Source organism: Pyxicephalus adspersus, chromosome 2 (genome assembly GCF_032062135.1).
Source record: "Pyxicephalus adspersus chromosome 2, UCB_Pads_2.0, whole genome shotgun sequence".
Classification (NCBI taxonomy): Eukaryota; Metazoa; Chordata; class Amphibia; order Anura; family Pyxicephalidae; genus Pyxicephalus; species Pyxicephalus adspersus.
Genome location: NC_092859.1, coordinates 78,806,144 through 78,829,176, shown reverse-complemented (window position 1 = coordinate 78,829,176; position 23,033 = coordinate 78,806,144). Strand labels below are relative to the sequence as shown.

Here is a 23,033-nt window from a genome sequence, read left to right as displayed (position 1 = left end):
AGGTCCATTGTTTTAACTTACAGATGTGAACCTGCAAAACATGTTGCATTAATTTTGATAAATTTAATACCTAATTTAGAATTCACCTCCACTGTAGCAAAGGCTTTTGTCCATTCTGCACAAATAATCTCTATGGCAACTGTTCCTGTGGCAAAAGAATTATTTCATTAGGTATGTATCGCCTTTCTTTTTCATAAAATCAATAAGAAGAGTGTCCCACAACATTCCAAGAGAAATGAGCACATCGTCAGCATTCTCTTACTTTACAGGCTTTAATTAATGTCCAATTAAGAATATGAAGGAATGGCAAAATTAAATGCAAATTTAGATTTATGTAAAGTATTTGAATAAAGTCAGATTTTGAAACGCTTGGCTATGCCATCTCAGGTCACACACTACAAAATGGAAGCATATTCATTTGTCTTGTGGCTTTGTTTGTTTCTTCTAAAGCGAGAATTATTAATCTTCTGGAGCTATGTCACAACCTTTTGATCGCATACCAAGTTTATGAGCTTGGAGAAAAGCCAAGCCACTACTGCAGCTTGTGTTGAAAGCAACTTTCAGTTCATGGTACACTAGACACTTGGATTTAGTTTCTAACACAAAAGATTGTGTGAACAGACTAATACAATCACCCAGAACCCTAAAGGAAATCTAGATGGCAATTTCTCAAACCTCTCCTTCGCTTTCAGGTTTCTAAGGTAATTGCTTTATACAATTCTTATGAAAATGTGGTGCCATTCACTGCCAAGTTCTGGGCATCCCAATATCCTGGTTTGTGGTTTGTCAGTAAAGATCTGCTAATTTGAGTTAGGGCTGAAGTTAAATCTGCTTTTATTATGCTTTTTCTTGATCATCCTTACCTACCTCAATGATAACATTTTTAGTTAAACTATTCCATTTTCATCACCAACCTCCCTTAATTTCAGCAATGTCATCACTAAACCTCTAATACAATGCAAGCTTATCATGACTACCTGCCCATTGGGTGCCTTACATAGCTTCCTGAAAGCATCACAGCATACGTTTTCCTTCAGGAGTGCCAAGGATGGTGTCTGGGGACAGAAAACCAAGAGACCACTGATAACCCAGTACAGGAGAGTGCAGCAGAGGCAAGTCCACAAAACAGACTCAGAGATTATACTTATGACAAGTCATTCCTCCAAACAAGGTATCCAAGGGTAAAGACAAAGCCAGGTTGGGGACACAAGCAGCCAATGGTCAGGAAGGATTGGAGCCAGGAACTAATCTGCTCCTAAAATCCTCTACTGCTTTGCACAGCCTCAAACTATGTGATGGGGATGCTGAGTAAGATACATCTCAGACTGCATGGCTAAAGGAAGGCAGGAGATGCCGAACAGAGGACAGATAACCCAATACTTGATCTCCTTGCTGCTCAGAGCAACACCATCAGGGAGAATAAATAGGACATGACATACTGCCTTGGCTCACAGCACAGAATCTGCCAGATAAGCATCTCCTAACAGGGAGCTCAAAAAAACCTTCAACATTTCATGATGAAACTTCATTACTGAAAGACTTGAAATTTACAACAGTACTAAGCCCAGGGATTACTCACCCGTTTTTCACTGGCACCACCATGGTCTTCCTTTTTCTCTTTCATATTCCAATTTTTGTCTATTTTGATTGGCTGGGCCAGGATGTCTTAACTTCAAGGATATGCAAGGTATCCTGGCGCAACCAATTTTGATGAATGGGACAGCGATCAGGCAGGTAGAAAGGCTTATTGCAGAAGTGACATCATCGGTCCTTTTTTACAATAAAGCCCTGCCTGATGCCACCAATTGATGACAATTTAGCATTAATGAAACTATTAGTAAAATGAAAAGAACAGACCAGAAACCATATAAAGATGAGATCTAGACAAAGTTGGATGTCTGTCACCCAAAAAATGACGAGATTATAATGCACACTAAGAACAATAGAGTAAACAAATCCCAAACTTTTATCCTTTTCTTTAACCATAACTGTAAATCAGCATCAACACTTGTCACCTACAGTTATAACATTTATCACAGCATGAGCATGTTTTTAATGAACAATCAAATGCAGAAAAATGTCACTAGAATCTAAACAAGATATTCAAATATAATAGCATATCTTCCAGTTGGAAAGAAACCTCCTACCAAGCTGTAATATATTAAAGTTGCATTGCAACGTCTCCTAAATTGCCAGAGAAGTTAGTCCAACACTAATGAATTTGACACCACTGTACGTGTAACACCTGATTCTTTACAATATTAAGTTATGTAATCCTCCAATTAAATTGTTAGGGTCAAGCCACACAGTCATGAAACGCTTCAGTAGGTTTATTTTTTAATTAAAGCCAAACTGCAGGCACCTATAAAGTCATAGATAATGCAGCTCTGTAACCATTAAAGCTAAATTATTTTTAAATATAAGCAGTGCAAGTACATGAATCTGACCTGGGGTGCACCTCTTGCACCCTACTACACTATCCAAAGTCCAGAGGGAGAGGGGAAGGGAAAAGCGATGCAAGGAGATAACCAGGTAAGCTAACATGCAAGGAGAAAGGGCCTAGTCAGCACATTTTTCCTTTTACGATTTAATCCCAGCTGCCATCTGCGTACAATTGCTCATCATTACTGTCATTGGTGAACATTATTATTCTCATTGGCTGGTGATAACAGCCCCTCATTTACTAATATCGTAATAGCTGTGAACAAATGTACATAGTGGGCAGTGCTGCCCAGTATGTACAATGCAGAGCTGATATTCGATGTTTGGGCCAATTTGACAATGAAAGCCAGACTGAAACCATAAAGCAACACAGCTTTTTACATTTTTTTTATCTATATTGAAAATTGCAACAGATTTACCACTATTCAATAATAGATTTACTACTAAAAGATTACTGCACTCTTCAAAACTGGAGAAAAAGAAGTAATTTTCCTGGATTGAATGTATTTCAGCAAAATGGTGCAATTTCTCCATATTCTACTATTTTTAATGAAATTTTGCAGAAATGAAGTTGCTCAATTTCATTGATTCCTATTTAGAACTTCTTTTAACTGCAAACTTAATTTATAGTTGTAGTTAAACTTTGTAAAAAGTTATAAAAAAAAGTGTGGTTGAAGTACAAATACTCTTGTAGAAATAAATAAATAACTATTCAATATTAAGTCCTCCTAGAATTGATAACATTTATTGTTATGATGTGTAAACATACCACTCTATGTGCAGATTCTTATCTGTGATCTTAACATTTCTATGGAGATGCAACCAAACACAAAAGTACAGTTACCCACTAAGTCGTTAGACACTCCCAGTTACACACAGCATGTTGTACTATAGAGACGTGGTAATTTAATCCATGGTTTTTATTTGTATATATGTGCAGATAATAGGAACGTTCCTGATAAGCATTATTGGAATATCTTTAAACCAGAAAACAAAACTGTATTAGAAATACAATTGACAAGAAGTAGGGAATTGTAATAATTATATCCAAAAAATAACAGTTTAAAATCATTTTTTCTGAATAATTTAACAAAATAAATAACCCATTCTGTTTTAACAGAAAAAAAGCCACTAGAAGAAGTGACACAAAAATGTTAGGTCTAGAAAGAGGAGGTCATATTTGTATTTGAGTTTATTCAATAACACAACTGTATGTATTTATTGGTCTTATGGTGAGCACTTCATAGCATATTAACCCTGGATTCAACAAGGTAAAATTCTACTTTAGTTCTGCTCACCCTTTGGTGAATGAGCCAGAAACACTAACAGACAATAATGCACAGCTTGAACATTCACAGTCACATTTTTACATGAACTATAAAGAAAAACACTATGTCCTCATAATGTCATTCATTTGTTACTAAGGTTATTTGACAAAAATGTAATTTAGACTATTAGAGGTCGATGCTTCAAATAGTTTACACAACTGTAAAATGTGTTAACTAAAAATCAGTTACCAACCTGTTGAGAATTAAAACAAAGCCAGGTTCTGGTCAAAATGGAAAAAATGGGTCTGCCACTGCTAAGACAATTGGATGGACCGAGGTTACTTAAAGTCTGGCGGTGGTTGTATTCTTAACTGCCTGATCACATACACTTACTGCTGTCTTTCGGTCTTCCAAATGTGAGATTTACATACAGACACCTGTCTTTTACTAAACTTTCCAAACTTGCAAGGGCGTGCCCGGTTGATTGATTGATTGGATGGGTCAGGTAAGTCCTAACATTACAAAAAAAGAGTCCCAATAAATCACTTTTTATTTTTGGCTACTTTTCTATAGTTCTTTGTCAGACTCTACATCATCCCAAGGGTTCTATTCACAAAACAGGGAATCAGACATTCCCCCAAACACACCTTCAAGGGACACTTCCAGATCCATGTGCTTCAAAGTAGTAATTGATACTAATAATGAACAAACATACCCACTGCATAAGCCTGGAACAAGTTGCTTTTATTATGTATTTATAAAGTCCCATAGAAGCTTGCAATCTATCGTCACTGCTGTAGTCTAATATCCTTAACATATTCTAAGGCCAACTTTTGGCAGAAACCATTTACCCTACCAATATTGTAATGGAATGTGGGAGGAAACCCAAGCAAGCACAGAAATAAAACATACAAACTTGCTGCAGACAGTCCTATGAGATCCATCCTGGGACCTCAGTCAAGATCCCTATGCTGCCCATTAATTTAGAAAGTGCATGTAATTTCACTGGTAGTAGCTAGTCTTTCAGATGAATTTGTTTTGCATATATGTTAGCCACTCGTGCAAGTGGATTCCTCAATTTAAATGTGTTTGGTTCATACCCAGAATTCATTAAACAATATAAAAACAAACATGTTTTTTTATGCTGTGCAGTCATTTTAACTCCATCCTGTTATCTAAAATGTCTCTACTGATCTTTTGTAAACTGTTGTGTAAATTGTTTCATAGTGGTGGTGGTGCTTTATTGCTTTCATCCTGTTCTGCACTATGAAGAGAACAAAAGATTTGTAGCATAGAGCTCCAATGTGAAGAGGACCAGAAAGAGCAGATGTATAGAAAAAGACAAGTATACTGATGATCACAGCGGCACCAAAGCAATACACTATCCTTAAGTGTGTTATTATATGAAGAACTCTGCATTAAAGCTCTTCTATCCTGTGTATTCTATACTTAAGCTATACCAGTTTGGTTGCTGGATTCTTACCCAAGAGCCATTATTGAAATGTATATGTTTGATTAGAATATATCCAGGACAATCTGGAAATTTTCCAACATCCATTCTATTACAGGTACTCTGTAACCTGCAATAATCCGTAATAAGACTATTCCACTTTCAATCCAGTTTTATTTAAAAAGCATTATCCTTTTTATTATGACACACATTCAAGCACTTACACTTTGATTTTTATTATTACATTAAGAGTCTGTAGGTATAGTAAGCCCAAAGACTACAAATCTCCACTGTAATACATTATTATGTGTTACCTGTCATCCTAAAATTGCACACATAATTATTGTGTTTATGTTGACTAGAAGTAGGGAAAACTTGCCAAATGTAAACCGCTGTTTTGAAACACTACACCAGCTTAGGACATGAAATACTTAGTCATAGCCAGGGCTTTCAGGAAGAACAAAAAAAGTCTCCATTTGCAGGAAATTTTGATTACAGCATATACTTAAGAATAAAATTGCTTTGGTGAACATCCAAGTCAGTATGCCAGACACTGTGTAATATCAGTTAAATAAACAACAGTTAAAATGGATTAATAATGAATATAAATTATATCCCAAAGATACATTGACAGATGAAGCAAGGTCTAATTGCTTGCTTATGGGCTCTATGATATGCCCAGGCAGCAGTGAGGTAACTGAAGGTGGTCCTGAAGGTGGGCCTTCTCTGCTGGCTCCAGCTACCTTTCACAAATGGAAGATATTGATGCTACCAACTCATTTTGAAATTATGCAAGAATAATTATTAGCAAACATTTTTGCCTTATGTACAGGAATTGTATGACCTTTGTCGTACCAGAAGCAGAGATATTTTAAGAAGCAAAAGTGTGTAACCCCCCCCCCCCAAAGTAAAAAAGTTCCATTCCACAACAACACACTTGCATTACTCCCCAAATGCACCCACCTCAAGAAGCTCTGTGAAATGCTTTAAATTTTCTTTTGAGATTGTACCAGGTCCCACTGAACCCCCCTTCCCCACCTCAAACTAGAAAGTTTATCCTGGTTGAAACTTCAACGTTGTGAGCTTCATATGAACATTTTACAGTACAATTCATGTACCAGGTTAATGATGCACATGAATAGTTTTACTGGAATACAAGAGTGTTTGGCCAATCTTGATCTGGAAATCAAGAAATTGAATACGCCAAGTCAAGCTATGAGGAAAAGCACTAGTAAAAATAAAGGTATACGATTGAGTTTTTTTCCTACCTCACATGCCTGTGGAATTTCTCCTCCTTGAACGGTACTGCTCGAGTAAAAGCTCCATGTTGTAAAAGTTTTGGCTTCTCATTGCGTCCTGTCTGTAATGTAAATGAAAATTATTTTTAAATGGTCAGATACCTCTCCGTTGCAAATTAGAATGATCTATGAAATTACTCTGAAAAGCTTTCTAAATAGTTTAAATGGTCAGCAAAATGGTAAAGGTAACACTGACATTTATAGATAGGCCCCAAACATTATTTCATAATGTAACAAACTCTACTTGCCAATTGTAATCTGCCCTGACAAACAGTGGTCATCACCACTGCAAAAGTCTTAGGAGGATCTTTTTTTTCTACAGGCCTCCAACTATGCCACATGTCTTCAGGCTTACCACAATATTGTACAATACCGTAAGATGTGAATCTACCCATGTACACAAACCCTTAAATTGTAAAACTATCCAAAGTTTTTTTTATTGGTTAGGGAAAGATTGGAAAACCTATGAAATTTAACTGCCATCCAGGTCTTTGTCAGAGAGATTTCCTCTTACTTTCTGCCTAGTAAAAAGTTGTTCTTAGGTCAGAAAGTGGGGGAAATCTGACAAAATCCTGAATAGCAATTAAACTTCACAGGAGATACAATCTACCATTCCACTTAAAAAAAAAAAAACTTTGGAAAGATTTTACACCTTACATTGACAGAACTACTATTTATTTAAAGAAATGTATGCAAGCAAAGGGGGAAATCCCCACAGAAGGGCCACAGACATCATTTAAAAACTAAGGTGGTCTAACAGCAAAAAACATGCTTTCACTAGAGGTAGATGTTCCACAGATATCATTCAAGCCTGCATAGTTATTTCCATTCACCATTACCCTGTGTAAAAAAAAGGCATTTGTACAGGCAATTAATTTAAAATCTACAAGACGAATTAACCCCATTTAAAAGTAGATAAAATTATAGTCATTATATGTCAGCTAATTAATCACCAGGATCGGATATATCACCATGAAAGGATATTAAAAAATATTTTTGGCTGGTAAATTTGGAAGAGAAGCACCCCACCCCAGATTTCAAGCAGCTCAGTGTGGAATGGATACACTCAAATAGTGTAGGCTAAGGGGAATAGACATGTAAATATCCAGGGATATGAGACTTATCCAACTTTGAAGAGCAGGCATTTAGGGAATGTTTCTTTGTTGATGAAATATGTAAACCCTGGAGAATGAGATGCTCCATATACACCAAAGGCTGGGAAGTACACAGTGGCTAAGCAGGATTATAAAATTCATACAGAACTGTATAGGGATTCAAGCTGCAAAAACCAGCCAAGACTAATTCTCCTTGGATACATTCACTTTCCATTCAATTCTTCTTACATATGTATACGGACACAATAGGAGACTGCCTTGTGTCTCTAGGTGTTTCTAACAATTATGAAGCTTTCAAAAAGAACTGCATATATTGGAGAACACTTATCTAGGGAAAAAACATTGTCAATAATGCAGAGGCTCTGGGTGATCTGCTCACTAGATAGGTCTAAGCCTAGCAATTTGCTTTTGAATTTCACTGGATAAGGTACTTTGCTTATAAAAAGATAGTATATTCACTTTTATGTCTTTCTGACCTTTGTGTGTAACCAAAGATATGTGCTCTTTGGAACTGCAGCAGAGTTATAACACTTAAATCCCTAGTGCTTTCAAAGGGGACTTTCATGTACAGTGCCATCAGCTGTAGCGCATATAGAATATGCCTAAAAATCAAAACAATACTTTGCTCTGTAGTTTGCTTATGCCTTCATAAAATCCACCACAGGGCAAAATGGGTCATATGTTGTGTTGATATTAATTTTAAAGTAATTTTAAAAGTTTCCAAGTTTCATAAAATGACAAGGTATAACAAAATGCGACTTAAAGATTATCAGACAAAATTTGTGGTTTTCCTGTTGGATTTTACATAAAAGGCAAGTTAAAATATTTCACTTTCAGTAGTGTTTTTGATATGACATATTTATCCTATAAATAATTCAGATGTCAAACCAGTATTAGGTCTAATATTCATTTTACAAAAATGCTTTGAATTGTGCCAAAGATGTTTTCAACAATTACATTTTCAACTATAAAATATCAACATTTGGTTTAATTATACAAATCATTTTAACAATAATATTGATTATTTACAAAGAAAAAGTTACAAAGGGACCTGGCAGTGGGACAATGATTAGATAGAAAAGTAAATATCAATTCCAAAAACCAAAATCCATATGAAAAAGGAGTGTTGATGAAGGCAGTCAGACAAATTTACATTACGTGCAAAAGGTGGAACAGTGTTTGTCAACCAGGGTTCCTTCAGAGGTTGCTGGGGGTTCCATGAGAAATGAGTAGATTGTGCCTCTCAGGTCACTTTAATTGGCATCAATGATCTTTTTGGCTATCTGTAAATATAGCATTCTTCGCACTGGTTGGCAAAATAAGAGGCATTCTTCCTACTGACCACCACGCTAATGTACTGTGAATTGTGGATAAAAAATTATTGGAAGAGGTTCCTAAAGACCCGAAAAATATTTCAAGGCTTCCAGTATGTTAAAAAGTTGAGAAGGGCTGGGGTAGAATAAAGAGCTTATAGAGCGACAGTATAAGGTATAAAGGGTAGGAGCAGTAAGCATACATTCAGTCTATGGATGGTGTTTAGGTGAAAGGCAAGTTAAGTGGCAATTGTGTATGTTGTGCTAAACAGCCAATTCAAAATGAGAAGGTTGACATTCTAAACAAATCATTAAAAAATAAGGCAGACTGCATTTTAGTGGACACAATGTCGTGCCATTGAGCCTAATTTAGAAAAGCTCTCCAAGGCTGGAGAGTATACACTTTCATCAGTGAAGCTGGGTGATCCAGCAAAACTGGAATGTATCTGGTCCACAATTGAAAACATTTGCTAACAAATCAGGTTCACTAATGAAAGTGTATCCTCTCCAGTCCTGGAGAGTTTTTTTTTAAATCAGGTCCAATGTGTGTTGCATTGCACTTGTATTGTTGACATCTGGGTGTCATTCACATGCAATGTGTGTTGCCATGCATTATGGTAATACAGGAGCTATTGCTCTGCAGTTGTGTTAAAACAGGCATAAAATACCTGTTTTAATGGAATCCAACAAGTGGTGCACATACACAGCAGATAATGGTAAGACAAATGTTTTTGAGATTTGACATAAAAAAAGGAAAAAGTTATCAGTTGATTGATATATTATTGGTATAGTGCTTTATACTTTGTCAAATAGTCTTACAGTCAAATTGTTGTCTAATACTGATGTCGAAAGTAAATGTGCTTTTATGAAGGGTCAAGTCAACAAATTATATTGCTACTCTCCAAATCCCTAATATGAAATCAAAGACATATCTACAGAGATTAATGAGCAAATCAGTTTGAGAATATAAAGATTCCTCACAACAAAAATCAAAATAGATAAAGAATGGAAGGTAGAGGAATCAACAGCTGTTTTGTGCCACTTTGCATTTTGGCTAGACTCAGTTCTTCTGCCTATGATCATTTAGGAAGGAACAAGCGGATCTTTGGAATTTACCACTCTAGGTCCCCACCTAGTGGCTTACAATCCTTATATCTTTGATGTGTCTCCCATCAGATTCCCAGCAGGTGCTCAGTACCTGCCTGTCTCAACACCTGCTGCAGACTCTTCATACCACTTGGCACTTTATCAAAACCGATAAAGGCTGTCAGCTTCTAAGAACCCCTGTATCTTTTCTTCCTCATTTGGTCATGTGGGTAATCCTTCAAATTTTGTTACATTACCTACAACTTTAAACCTATAGACTTTCAGGTATGCAAAATATTGATGATTAGGAAGGAGAACTAGAAAGAAGGTTTGATTGTTAAAGGGTAATCAACATGGGAAAAAATAATTTGGATATTTGGCAATATCTAAGAATAAATTTACATAAATCTAAAAGTGTAGAAATGTTAAAATAAAATTTAACAAAATCCAGTAAAAAAATGTTTGTAAATATACATTTTGCAATTATTATTTTTGGTGCCTGTAGCCTAAGATTACACCCAGCTTTTTTTAACCCCCCCCCATCTGTGAAATTACTGATTGCCAATATTAACAGTTAATCAGGTTCATAGCAAAATTAAGCTTCCAAAAATGTATAGGGCAAATGTTGTCTTATGTCAGATATCTTTTTTTAACATTTTGTATTTCAGTTTTCAAGAATATAGAACAAACAATAACAGTATATGTGAAAATTATAGAGATATCATTTAGTAACATCACATATCATCATACAGAAGGAGGGGACAGACAAATGCCTGGTATCTTTAACATTGTCTAATACTTTAACATTGATATATGCCACCAGTCATTTTTTATGTTGGGTGGTGTGTATTTTAAGCTTTCCAGAAAAGAAAAAAAGTTTAGTTTAATAAAACGCCTTTCAAGAAAGCAGCATATACTGACTCCAGACACAATGTTAGAGGAGCTGCATCTCCCATCCGTCTGATCACATGGTGTCTGATTTTCCTGTGTATTTTTTTTAGCAGATACTGATAGAAAAAAAATGAGCTGAATGTAAAGAAAAAAAAAGCACACATATGATAAAAAGTCACCAGTTAAGATCAAGCAAGATGTAAGTTAAGGTCATTGTTCACAAAACAGCAGTCTCTATTATATGCAGCATTCATTTTTTCCCCATTTGTCATCTGAAATAGGACTGACTGTCTTAGCAAAGCATGCTCTTGTAAAGCAAATGCTAAGAACACTGTGTGATAGTAAAACTTTGTTATTGCTCTGAAACCATTGTTTCCCAGTTCTTACAGAGAATAGTGACCTTTTTGACTGTACCTCTCGGCAAGATTATCTGGACACATACAACAGAAGAACAGCAGGAATCACGTTCTGATATGTCTATGCTTCCATTATTGCCTAAATGACAGTCTTTGTTGTCTCTGTTCCCTTTTCTCATCCCCCATTCTTATATTTTTCTTAACTGCAGTCCCCTTACTTTTATGTCAGCCCGCGAGTGGTCACCTTTAAAGCTTGTGTTATTACAGAACAATTAGGATGGCACAAGAGGAAAGTGTCATTTTATTTCACAGACACACATTTGTATAAACACAAAAGCATTCTTTGCTCTCTTGTCATGCCTTCCATAGCTACAGTAAATACACAAAAGTAATGACCTAAGGCCACCTTTATCTTCTTGTAGCCACAGAGTTTCATAGTTTACATAATTGTCCTGTGCATGTATCTCATATATATTTTGCTTATTTGTTTTCCAGCAATAAGCTTCTGGTTTGAGCTTACATTGAGTTTACTGTTCATCAGAGCCATCAAACTTTTTTTTAGATATGGTGGAACAAACATAAATATTGCGCTGCATGGCTTAATAATGAAAGATCTCCTTTGTGTAAGTAAAAAAGTTGGGAATCTCAGGTGACATCGATGAACAAATTTGGTCATTGACACCACATAAGATTACCTGTGTCGTTTATCATCAGTAGTGGCCATAATGCAATGAGATTATATCATCAGTTCTCATGACCATGGACTTACTTCTAGGGACATAAAGAAAAAACATTTTTAAATGTGTTATGTGATTTTATTGAAATAAGGTGTTTTTTCATGGTGTTTATGTCTAAATTGTACTTATTCCTCTGGGTGAATGTCTAGCTATCTGTGGGCTCTTTTTAAAGGGGTTTCCAGATTCCAAATGAACTCCTGCCCCAGAAAACATCATCTATTTTTGCAGGATATGTGAAAAAAGCCCTATCCCTCAAATATGGAACCCACTTATCAGTAAAAGAGGGCATAGGGCCTGGTCTGGACAGGAGGGAAAAGCAGGTGCTCACTGCGCCACTTTTCGTTGCCACCCAGAAAACTAGAAATTAAAATGTGTATGGGCCCTTGGCATTCTGCATTGTGTGGCAGGACATCAGACTAGTGAAACTACTTTGATTGAGTGATCACATAAAGAGTAGGTAGCATTCTGGAGAAAGGATTAGAATACATTTATCTCTTTCATATCAGCCCCAGCTAAATAAACAGTTAACACTTGCAGTGGGATGTGGAAAATGTTCAGCTTTAAATGGCCCATACAAGAAAACCAGCACAGGGTCCCCTATTTAATGTTTTGTTAGTGCTCAGTTATAATACCAAACACCATTAAACCTTTTTACACTTTGTGTGTCTCCCCATTACTCATGTGATTTGGTTTCCATTTTGTTAAAGTACAGTGATCTCTGCCATAGATACTGTCATATCTGTGCACAGTCAGTAAAGGACTTCAGGGAATAGCACTACACTTTCCAAATAGCTCAGGTGATGTTCTGACCTTATCTAAAGCAGTAACTGTCACTACATACAGCTGTGCTGAAATCTTTCTTGTGTAATTATTGAACACTGTTAGGGGGTAGGTTTAAAAACAAATCCAGGATGCGGCAGAGCTCATCTGGACCCCTAGCTAAACATGCAGTCACCATAGAGATTTATTGGTATGCAGAAAATATTCCACACAGACTGGAAAATGGATGGATGTGTAAGGATAAGCATGTAATTAGCTTTTATGAATTATAGCTTTTGTTGACCAGTAATATATTTACTCAACACTATGACCCTCTTTAAATGAATGGACATTTATTACACATTTCCTATATGGAAAAATATAAGTCACACTAGGTTTATTGGATTGCTCAGAATTTATAAGGCTCTTTCATGGAAAGAATAACATACATCCTAATTTTGTTAGACTGGCATATTGTGGCTCTACTTTACTGTACACTGTGACTAGTTACAATGAATTGGTCTGCTCCAGTCAGCCATTGTGCTCTGTAGATTTTAGCAACCAAGCACACCATGTTTTATCAAAATAAATTACTGCGGCGCAGGTGATGGCAAGGGGCACATCTGTAAAAGATCAGCCAATCTGAAAAGCTGATTATGGTGTGTACTAGGCTGTATTATTCCCAAGCCACATGCAGCACAAAATTGAAGGATTCTCATTTTTCCCTGTATATGCTGAAGCCATTGTTAGATTTTAGATGTGAACAAAAACCATGACAATACAATAAATATAGTAACACAAACACACAACTATACATTATCACATATATACGTCTTGTTTTAATTCCTGCCTATAGGACAGAAAAATACAGAGAAATTTCACACAAATTACATTTAAAGGAAAAAAGAGATCTTTAAATAAATAGCTCTTTCCTGGGGATAGACAAAAAGGTAAAAATATACTAAAATAAAGAATACTAAAATTCTTGGTTTTGGTCTTACCCGGGCAGAAAAGTGCAGCATAAATCGTGCAACAGGGATACATCTAAGTAAACAAGAAACTTGAGGTTTACTGGCCAACAGAGCCAGAAGGATTTTGGAGTTTAACAATGAAATTCCTTCCATTTACATATCAGCTGTGGCTTCCTCTAGGTGGAAAACCTGGGCATTGTGTAGTTTGGAAGCCTGGGTACTCGCCTAGATTTTCCTTTGTGCCATTCATGATTAACATATTTTTGTCAGAGGGATTATTTCCCTCCGGACCCTTAGGCTAGAATGATTAAATTATATTTGCTACTAATAGATTTAATGAATATGTCTAGGAAAAGGAGGAACAAGGGCTAAGGCATAGCTTAAAAGATTGATTTTTGAGTTGGCAACCCAAGCTCAATTTTTTGGATAAAGTGGACAAAGAACAATACACCAGTCTTTTCTGGTCCAAGTTCTGAATATTTCACTTCAATTCTTGTCCCTGCAACAGTTAGATTTGAAAATGTCATGGTTGTAAAGGAAACAAAGATTGTTGTGATAAAAACTTGAGTGGAGACAGCCGTGACAATTCTAAGGGAGTATTCCCAATATGCACTGCAGGATTGATTGTGATGACGTGGTACAGGGTAATGTGCATATCAAGCATTGGTGCTATTCATTTTAAATAGCCCCCAATGCAACTTTTCCAACACACGGTGCTGCGCTGCGGGATAACACACTAAAGTACACTGTGATTACCAAAAATAGAGCAGGTCTGGATTTTTAGGATTGCTGCATTAGGTACAATCAAGTGGTGACATTCTATTGTGCAAATAATCTTCAAACAGCATTGGGTTTTGGGGTCTTTTTGCTCTGCTTGCATTGTCCTTGCATTGTCTCCTTGCCCTCAAAGGCTGTTTGTCACACCTAGTATTATTAAGAAAAGCTTGGACATCTAATGTACTGAATAAAAACAGGGAACTTGACATTACTTGTTTTTTACGGGAAGGGTACACGGGTGTTTTTGCTTTGAGTGAGTTTGTAAATAGCTTGTATGGAGCAATGTTAAATTGCATTTATTGTTGTCTTGTATTTCATTTCACTTAAAGTTATTTTTAACTTTTTTTTTTCTCGTTTTGTATAGTGAGTAGTGGAGTATGGCTCAGTTTACACAACGGTTTTTCATGAGGTGTTTTTCCTCACCCTATTGGAATCTTAGAGAAATTCCTTACTTTTCAGCTCATATCATCTTTCTAATCTTAGGGAAATCCCCTTTTACACTGTTGTCATGGGAACAAGTGTCCCCATTGAAGGATTTTTTTCTTTATTCCTGTACTGGTGAAAATGCGTAACCCTAATAGAGATATAGAAAGCAATAAAACCGTGCCCTTCAACTTTTTATTTCAATTAAAACAAAAAAACTTTGTCCTTAGTTAAACCATTTCATGACCAGATGTCACAACTGTGTTGATGTCTGAACCACATTAAACAGGTCCACTTTACCTGTTGTATATCACTGAGAGGGGATGTAGGCTACCATTGCTCCTGGTAAAGAATACTAATTTCCTGGAAGTAAAGACAATTTTTGGTTTGAGTAGTGTCAATCACACACCTGAATCAATCCTGCAGATAAAATTACTGAACATCTAAGCTGATACCTATTCAAGGTCAGTGATTTAGAAGGTAATAATGGCAGAACAGCAACCAGGTGCTGGATTTTTTGGAACAATTGCTGTAACACAAGAATAGACCAGAGACTTAAAAAGTCAAGGGAGGTAATAAAAAATACAAGAGGTAAGAGGATAATGAACTGGAAGCAAAACACTCAGGGTGTCTCCCCCAAGTGTCCATCGATTGTGTTCTGTTAGAAAAAAGGTCAATAGGGCTATGACACAGTCCTGGGCAGGAGGTAAGGCAATAATTGCGGACCTAAGGGCTAAGACAAAATTCAGGATAGGAAAGTCTGGAGGCAGACTCTATACCAGGAATGCAACAAGGACATGGGTGACAGGCAGGTAAGAGGAAAGGAGAGAAAGCGGGGGAACATGCACTAAGGAGGGAAAAGCGGAAGTATAAGAGTTCGAGAGGCAGTCAGTAATGGGAAGACGCAAACTATGGAAGAGAGCCCACCCACAGTAAGCTGTGTTTCAGCATATCATGCATGCACCTTTCTCTCATGTTTTCTTGTGTTAGAAAGCTTATTTATGGGTACCAACACTTTACAAATGTATTTCTTTAAACTTAATAATAATACCATGATCGTTGGAAGCTGAAACTTACAGAATGGTCTCAAGCTAGGAGACAGCTACATGGGTCTAGCCCAGAATGACAACCAGAGGCCTTGCAGAGAACCGACAACGAACTAGGGCACCCTTGGAGAAGTGAGCCTACTCACAGCTGAGCACACATATGCAATAGTTCTTGCACCCACACAATATGCTTTCATTATTGTGCCATGGGCAAGAGTGTCAAAAGCATATGGAAACAACACAACTGTCAATGTTAAAAATGAAAATCAATGATTAAATATTCTTTTTGGCATACAGGATATGTACAAAGAACAAACATTGTGTCTAAACCTACTTTAAAGAAGGACTGTAAGGATTAAAGTAGTGCAGGGGTCAGGAGTATGTACTGTACTGAGTGTAAGGGACACAGATAACACAAAAGAGCTAAGAGGGAGATTCCCTTGTGTGTGAGATGCTGCAGTATTTTTCTGACATTCTGGTGGCAATTTGTGAGGCCTGACAGTTAAGCCATGGAATCTAAGGCCTGTAATTTCACTGCAATGCTGAAACTGTGAAATTTAAAACTTATGGTGTCAGGACACTGGGGAACTAGGTACACAATGTATGAGCTATTTGTAAGTCTAATGCCAGGGTACACTAACCCTAGCTGTTGCAATGTTTTTGTTAGTTGTACCTAATAGTTTGACAGATAACACAGACAGCAAATATATTATAAGTAAATCCTTCCTACAGCCATTATTCACTTGCAAGACTGGAAATTGATCACATGGACTGGTTTTGTAGTAGATTACAGTCCACTCCATTCTTGGATAAAATACAAATATATATTATGCAATGTTTTAGTATTTCAGTATATGGAGAACAATGGCCCTCATTTTTTAAAGCTCTCCAAGGCTAGAGAGGATAGACTTTCAGCAGTGAACTTTGGTGATCCAGCAAAGCTAGAAAGGATCTGGTCCAGAAATGAAAACATTTGCTAACAAATAGCTAATGACTTTTAGGAAATCCATTCCAGGTTTGCTGGATCACCCAGCTTCACTGATAAAAGTGTCATTGGACTTTGTAAATGACATTTGATTATGGTATGGACATTGGATTGTGGGCCCCTTTGAGGGACAGTTAGTGACATGACTACTGACTTTGTAAAAAGCTGTGTAATATGTTGGTGCTATATAAATACAAGGTAATAATGATAATTGCACTTCTGAAATATGGCTTGACTCCGGGCATGTTTGCCATCTACAATGCTTACTTGCCCCTTCCAATAATTTCACATTCATTTTGAAGAAAATCTAATTAGATAACACCCATATCAATTGTGAATTCCAACAAAGATCACATCAAAATGGGGTCACATGGTCTAAATATACATATACTGTTTCAGACATAAGTCACATTCTTACAAATTACTATTCTGCAATGTTGTGGCCATGTAATGTAAAGGACATGTTACATATACCCATGTCATATATACATGCCACACTTATAGAATATCTGAACCATGCTCATAAAGGAGTGACATACACAAAGACAATTGACAGCAGGTCACAAAAAAAAAAATGGAGATACTTTCTCATAAAAGGGTTAACAATTTTTGTAACCATGGAAAAAGAAGTGTTTTATACATAATCACATTCATTTGGCTCAATGAGGATTAGTTATTCAATTAGAATTAACTTTGTTACTAGGAAATGGACCTATCGAGTATACAATTATTGAATGTGGGCTCATTTTTCCAGTCACCTGGAAACTAATTAGCACGACATAATCACATACTTGCTGTCTGGTAAACATACAAGTCCCAAAGGACCAAATGACTTGAATCGTGAATCACTAGCCATTGCTTATATGTAATTATCATATAAATGAGGTGCTTCGCATTGGCCTTTGATACCCAAATTCTCATCAGTGGCAGGGGATATGATACAGTTTATGCAGAACTGTAAGAATGTTAGATTTTGAATGTCAAATAAATGCAAAACAGAAATTACTTAAATGCAAAAGTTGCACAGTAAAAAGCAAAAAGTCAAATGGGTTCTGTTAATGTCATAGAAGATCATTCATACATGAGATGTGACTCCAAGTGGAAACTGGCAAGATTTATAGTGACATATAGAATTCTGATAAAATCCTTATATGTTGGAAAAAGAAATTAAAAGATGCCCTCCTACATTTAAATATAAACTGTCAACAGATTTACTAAGCAGTTTACAGATTGTGAGAACTGTCCCAGCATCTCACCAATGAAAGGATTCAGCTGACATCTTCTACTGTTTAACAAGCAATTAATACTGCAAGCTTGAACATAGGCCCTTTCTTTCAGACAAAATATAACATCTTAAGTTTCTCATGTTTTATGTATATTTTTACAAAAAAAAAAAAAAAATCATATGCACCCTAAATAAAAAAAAACATACCTTGTTCGATTCACGGGATGTATGCATCTCCACTAAAGTTTTGACTGAAGCCTGTGGAACAAAGGCACTAGAGTTCTGTTCTAAACTCCATCAACTGAATGCACGTACTGCAAACAACTGAGCAGCAAACTACTGGGCAGTAAACCTAACAACCCAATTTAAACACAGTTATTTGTTACACAGGAGCTTGCTCAACCATAACAGTGCAGTATTTTGACAAGGTGTGGCCTCTTTACAAATCCATTACAGCACAATTTATAGATAGCAATATCCTTCAATAAACAGCAAGGTTTGCTCAGTTAAATCTATATTTATGGGAGTTTTGAGTATCGTTAAAAGTTCATATTTATTTTTACAATTGTATCCATTTTACAATGCATAGCAGTATAAGTATTATTTTTTTTTCTTATTGTAAACCAAGCTAATTAAAGGCATGTAATAAAAACATTGATGTGTCAAAAGCCAGATAGTGTGCTTTGTATGCAGATAAAAAAGAAATAAATTGCAATACACAGTTTGCTCCTGAACCCTCTTAATACATGGCACTAGAATCAAGCTATAAGGCAGTGCTTCTTAAATTTTTTTGAACATTAGGGAACCCTGCAAAAAGAGTATTGGTATCCATTAAACTGACCTGAGAGTCACAAATTGCTCATTGCTCAGTGAATCCCTATCAACCTCTGGAGGAACCCTGGTTGAGAAAAACAGCTTTAAGGGATAGGTAATAAATAAATCATATAACCTTTTCATGTGTGATAGTTTATGAGTTATTAAAATGTGTTTTGTAATATTTGATTTGCTTAGTTATTTTTATAAATACATAACAAAGCTGCAATCACAAAAAAGCCTGTTGGCTATTCCTGAGATACATGACTCCTGCAAAAAATCACTATTCCGACATTTAGAATGAACAATTAGAGAAGTATATTGAGCTTGTGTATGTTATCATTAATATTATTAAACAGTGCCAACGTATTATGCAGCACTGTACAGGGATGTACAGTATGTAGCAGAGCCTTTCTTGGTATCCAGTTCATCAAGGGACCAGCTAAAGATGTCCCGTGCTGAATTTTTTCATAGCCACCCAAGGTGGTATATCTTTACAGAAAGTACTTTCAATGATAATTTAATAAAAGTAAAGATCACAGGATTTTTGTAAGTTAGAACAGCCAATCAAACTAATTAATGGCCAATGAATCACTGAATATTTTCAGTAGTTTATATTTTATTACTTTTGATCAAAGTGTTTTAATTGGACATTTTAAATAATTTTCCAAATGATTTGAAAATGTTATTGAGTGGAATATTAGAACACTACAGCAATAAGTATAATGATTTAAAGGTCAGGATGTAACATTTTCAGTTACCAGTTCATTTAAAAAAGAAAAAATGTAACCTGGCTTTGTTATTTTGAAAAGGTAACGCAAAAAACAAAACCAAAACAGAATTAAAAAAAAAAAGATAGAGATGACCGCCTGGTGCAGTCTTCAAAGCACCGCCAGTTCCCACATCTATAGTTTTTCATTACTCAAATGTATTTATTACCATTGAATGATGTGTTTTTTAATGCATTATATTAAGCATACATTATGGAGAATACTTTATTCCTACATCAGTCCTTGCTACAAAAAAAAATCTTTCACAGGCATACAAACAACCCCTAATGCTTTGGGGCCAGTTAAAAGACAATCAATCAGTCTCCTAGGCTCTTTTGAAAAGAAGGAACAAATCCTGCAGAAACAGCACAGCAAACTTCATGTGAATAAATTCCATTCCATTCCATAAATACCAGTGCTGAAAGCATAGTTTGTAATGCTAACCAATGCACTACATTGTTGCCATGTCATTTACATTGCACAGCTAACTTTCAAAGCAAACAGGTAAACCTAATCTCTATTATATTTTCTCTTTGTGGGCATACCTTAACTGCACGTAAATATATGTACAGTGACACAAAAAGGGCATTGTTATAAACATTTCTCTCTAGTAAAAGAATCAGGAAAACATACGATGCTGGCTTTCAAGGCAAATAGTCCAATTAATGGATTAATGTTTAATCCAGTAAACAAAGAGGAACAATAATGTATCAGCAAAGTAGCTGTCATCTTTGCCAGGTAGATATTGTTAGATATATGAGTTCAAGCAACTATTGCCCCAGAAGTATTGTGTTTTATTAGCATGAACTAACAAAGTTATAGGCGTATCAGATTAAAGACTTAGTTTAGGCATTAAAACATTCATTCCAATGCTTAGACAATTTGCAACTAACAAGGAATCAATGAAGTAGAGTTGTATATGACTAAAGCTAAACACATGCAAAAAACTAAAAAATAAATTATAAATATATATATATATATATATATATATAATTTGTAAGTCACACAGAAAAGCAAACAGTAAAATAGACATTCCTGGCTAGCATATTTCACAGCCCCTCTCTGCCCTAGACAAACAAATGTATGAAAAAGTTCAAAAGTAATAATAGGGCAACTTACAGCCTTGGGACATTTTCCTTGGCAACAATTGTGAAGATCCGTTTCCTCTCCAGCTACATACTGATATTTAGACCTGTTGCACCTTTACTCAGCCTGCACAGGTAACAAGAACCCAGACATGGATCAGGTGGTCAGGGAACCCTCCCAACTCTTCCCTGACCAGCTCCAGGACCCTACTCTATTGTAGTTATGCAACTATTTGAGGTCTTTCCCAATATGAAAATGCTCATTATACAACATAGTTGGGTGCACTCAGCTAGCAAACAACACATAAAGGGATATTTCAGTTAAAGCTAGCCAAATATATTAAATAGTATTGAATTGTATGCACATAAATCAATTATGTGCATACAATTCAATACTATGCAAAATTAAAAGTATGCAACATATGCATACTTTTAATTTTAAAGTTTGCCTGTGTTTAGAAGTCCAGGTCCATCCAAAAAATTTTTACTTTTAGTTAGATTGACAAAGGGTTAGAGCAGATTTTGCGGATTCATTGTAAAACTAGGGTTGGTGCGAATTCGCTAATGAGGAATGGGCAATTTCTGCCTCTCAAAGCAATAACCACAAACCCCAATTATATTTTTAGCTACCTATAAAGGGACATTTTGCAGATGCAGGAAGCATTATTTTCACTAATCAATAATACAAAGGAGCATTCCTCCCACTAACTACCAAGGGGCATCCTTCTTACTGACCAATCATGTAAGGGACATTCTTCCCAATGACCACCAGTGTAAAGAGGCCCTGCTCCCTAGCAAGGAAAACATAACAATGGGCAATACACTGGCTCAGGGGTTTGCGCCGCTAGGCCTCAGGTTTGAATTGTGGCCAGGACACTATCTACATGGAAGTTGCAGATTCTTCCTGTGTTTGTGTGGGTTTTCCTCCCATATCCCAAAAACATGCAGTTTGGATAATTTGCTTCCCCCAAAAATATTGATTGTTGGACTGTATAAAAAGACATATGAATATGGTAGGGACATAGTAGATTCTAAGCGCATTTGAGGGACAGATAATGATATTTTAGGATTTTTTAATATGCAGTATAATATGTTGGCGCTATATAAATACTGTGTAATAATAATTAATGAAAAGGACCCTTATTCTCTGACCTTCATTCTAAGGCAGTTTTCTCTGCTGACCACCAATGTAAGAGAAGATTTCACTGACCACATATTTAAAGAGGTACTACACCAACATAAGGGGCGTTTTATTCCCTGACAACTAATGTGATTTTGTAACTGTACATTTTCCAATCTATGTGCTTCTTTACCACCCAATTTTTTATATTATTTGTTTGATTTTACTGATTTATATTACTGAAAACATTTTTGTTTAGTAAAGTAGCCCTGTATTTAAATATATTCATAAATTCTTTTAAATCACATCCTGCTCATGAGGATGATCTGTAGATTTATTAATGATTAGCAGGGGCTCCCAGAGACCTAAAGGTTATTTCAAAGGGTACTTCATGTTAAAAAGTTGAGAAGGTCTATGTTAGAAGCCTTGTCAAATGTACTTTTTATGCCACATTACTTATTCTTTTATTTCTTCTTATATCTAAGGTTTGAGTTCATGCAAATGCACCTTTCTGTGGATGTAGCTATAGTAATGGTAAGCAGTACCAATAACTTTATATTTTAGGGGACCCCTGCTAATATTTAGTGTATCTACAGCTCAGGGTACTTTAGCAAGAACAGCAAGTTAAAACATAAGAATAAAAAGAGTAGGGATACAACATAATATATTTATATTTATTTTAGGTATCAATTTAAGAATGTCCCCTTAATTTGGTGGTCAATGAGATGAGTCACATATATTGGTAGTTGTTTGGAGAAAGCGTCCTTGCACTGGTCATCATTGATCAAAGGTAAAAATTCTTCTTACATTGGTAACAAATGGGAAGAATACCCAACTGCTGATTGTAAATACCCCTAGCAATTTGTGAAGGGACACTAGGATTCCATGGAACCCTGGTTGAGAAAGGCTGTTTACATCAAGTTGTATACAGATTAATTCTTTTAAACTTAGTTTTTACCTTGTCAACAGGCCATATTACTTCAATGGAGACAAGGTATACATTTTTGACTGATTCCTCTACAAAAAATGTGTATTTTTGGCAATAGTCTACAATAATAGAATGCTAAAAATGGCAAAAAAATCATTCGGACAACAGCTATATA

The 23,033-nt window shown here is 35.9% G+C and overlaps 1 protein-coding gene across 3 annotated transcripts in view; it reads right to left on the bottom strand.

The window, feature by feature from the left end:
• The window catches only part of LOC140323816 (dynein axonemal heavy chain 3-like), a 182,402-nt gene that overhangs the window by 137,424 nt on the left and 21,945 nt on the right, over positions 1–23,033 (bottom strand). For all 3 annotated transcript variants that reach the window (XM_072401191.1, XM_072401192.1, XM_072401193.1), the window contains exon 2: positions 6,429–6,520. The gene's annotated coding sequence lies outside the window, so the exon portion shown is untranslated. The remainder of the gene's footprint in view (positions 1–6,428; positions 6,521–23,033) is intronic.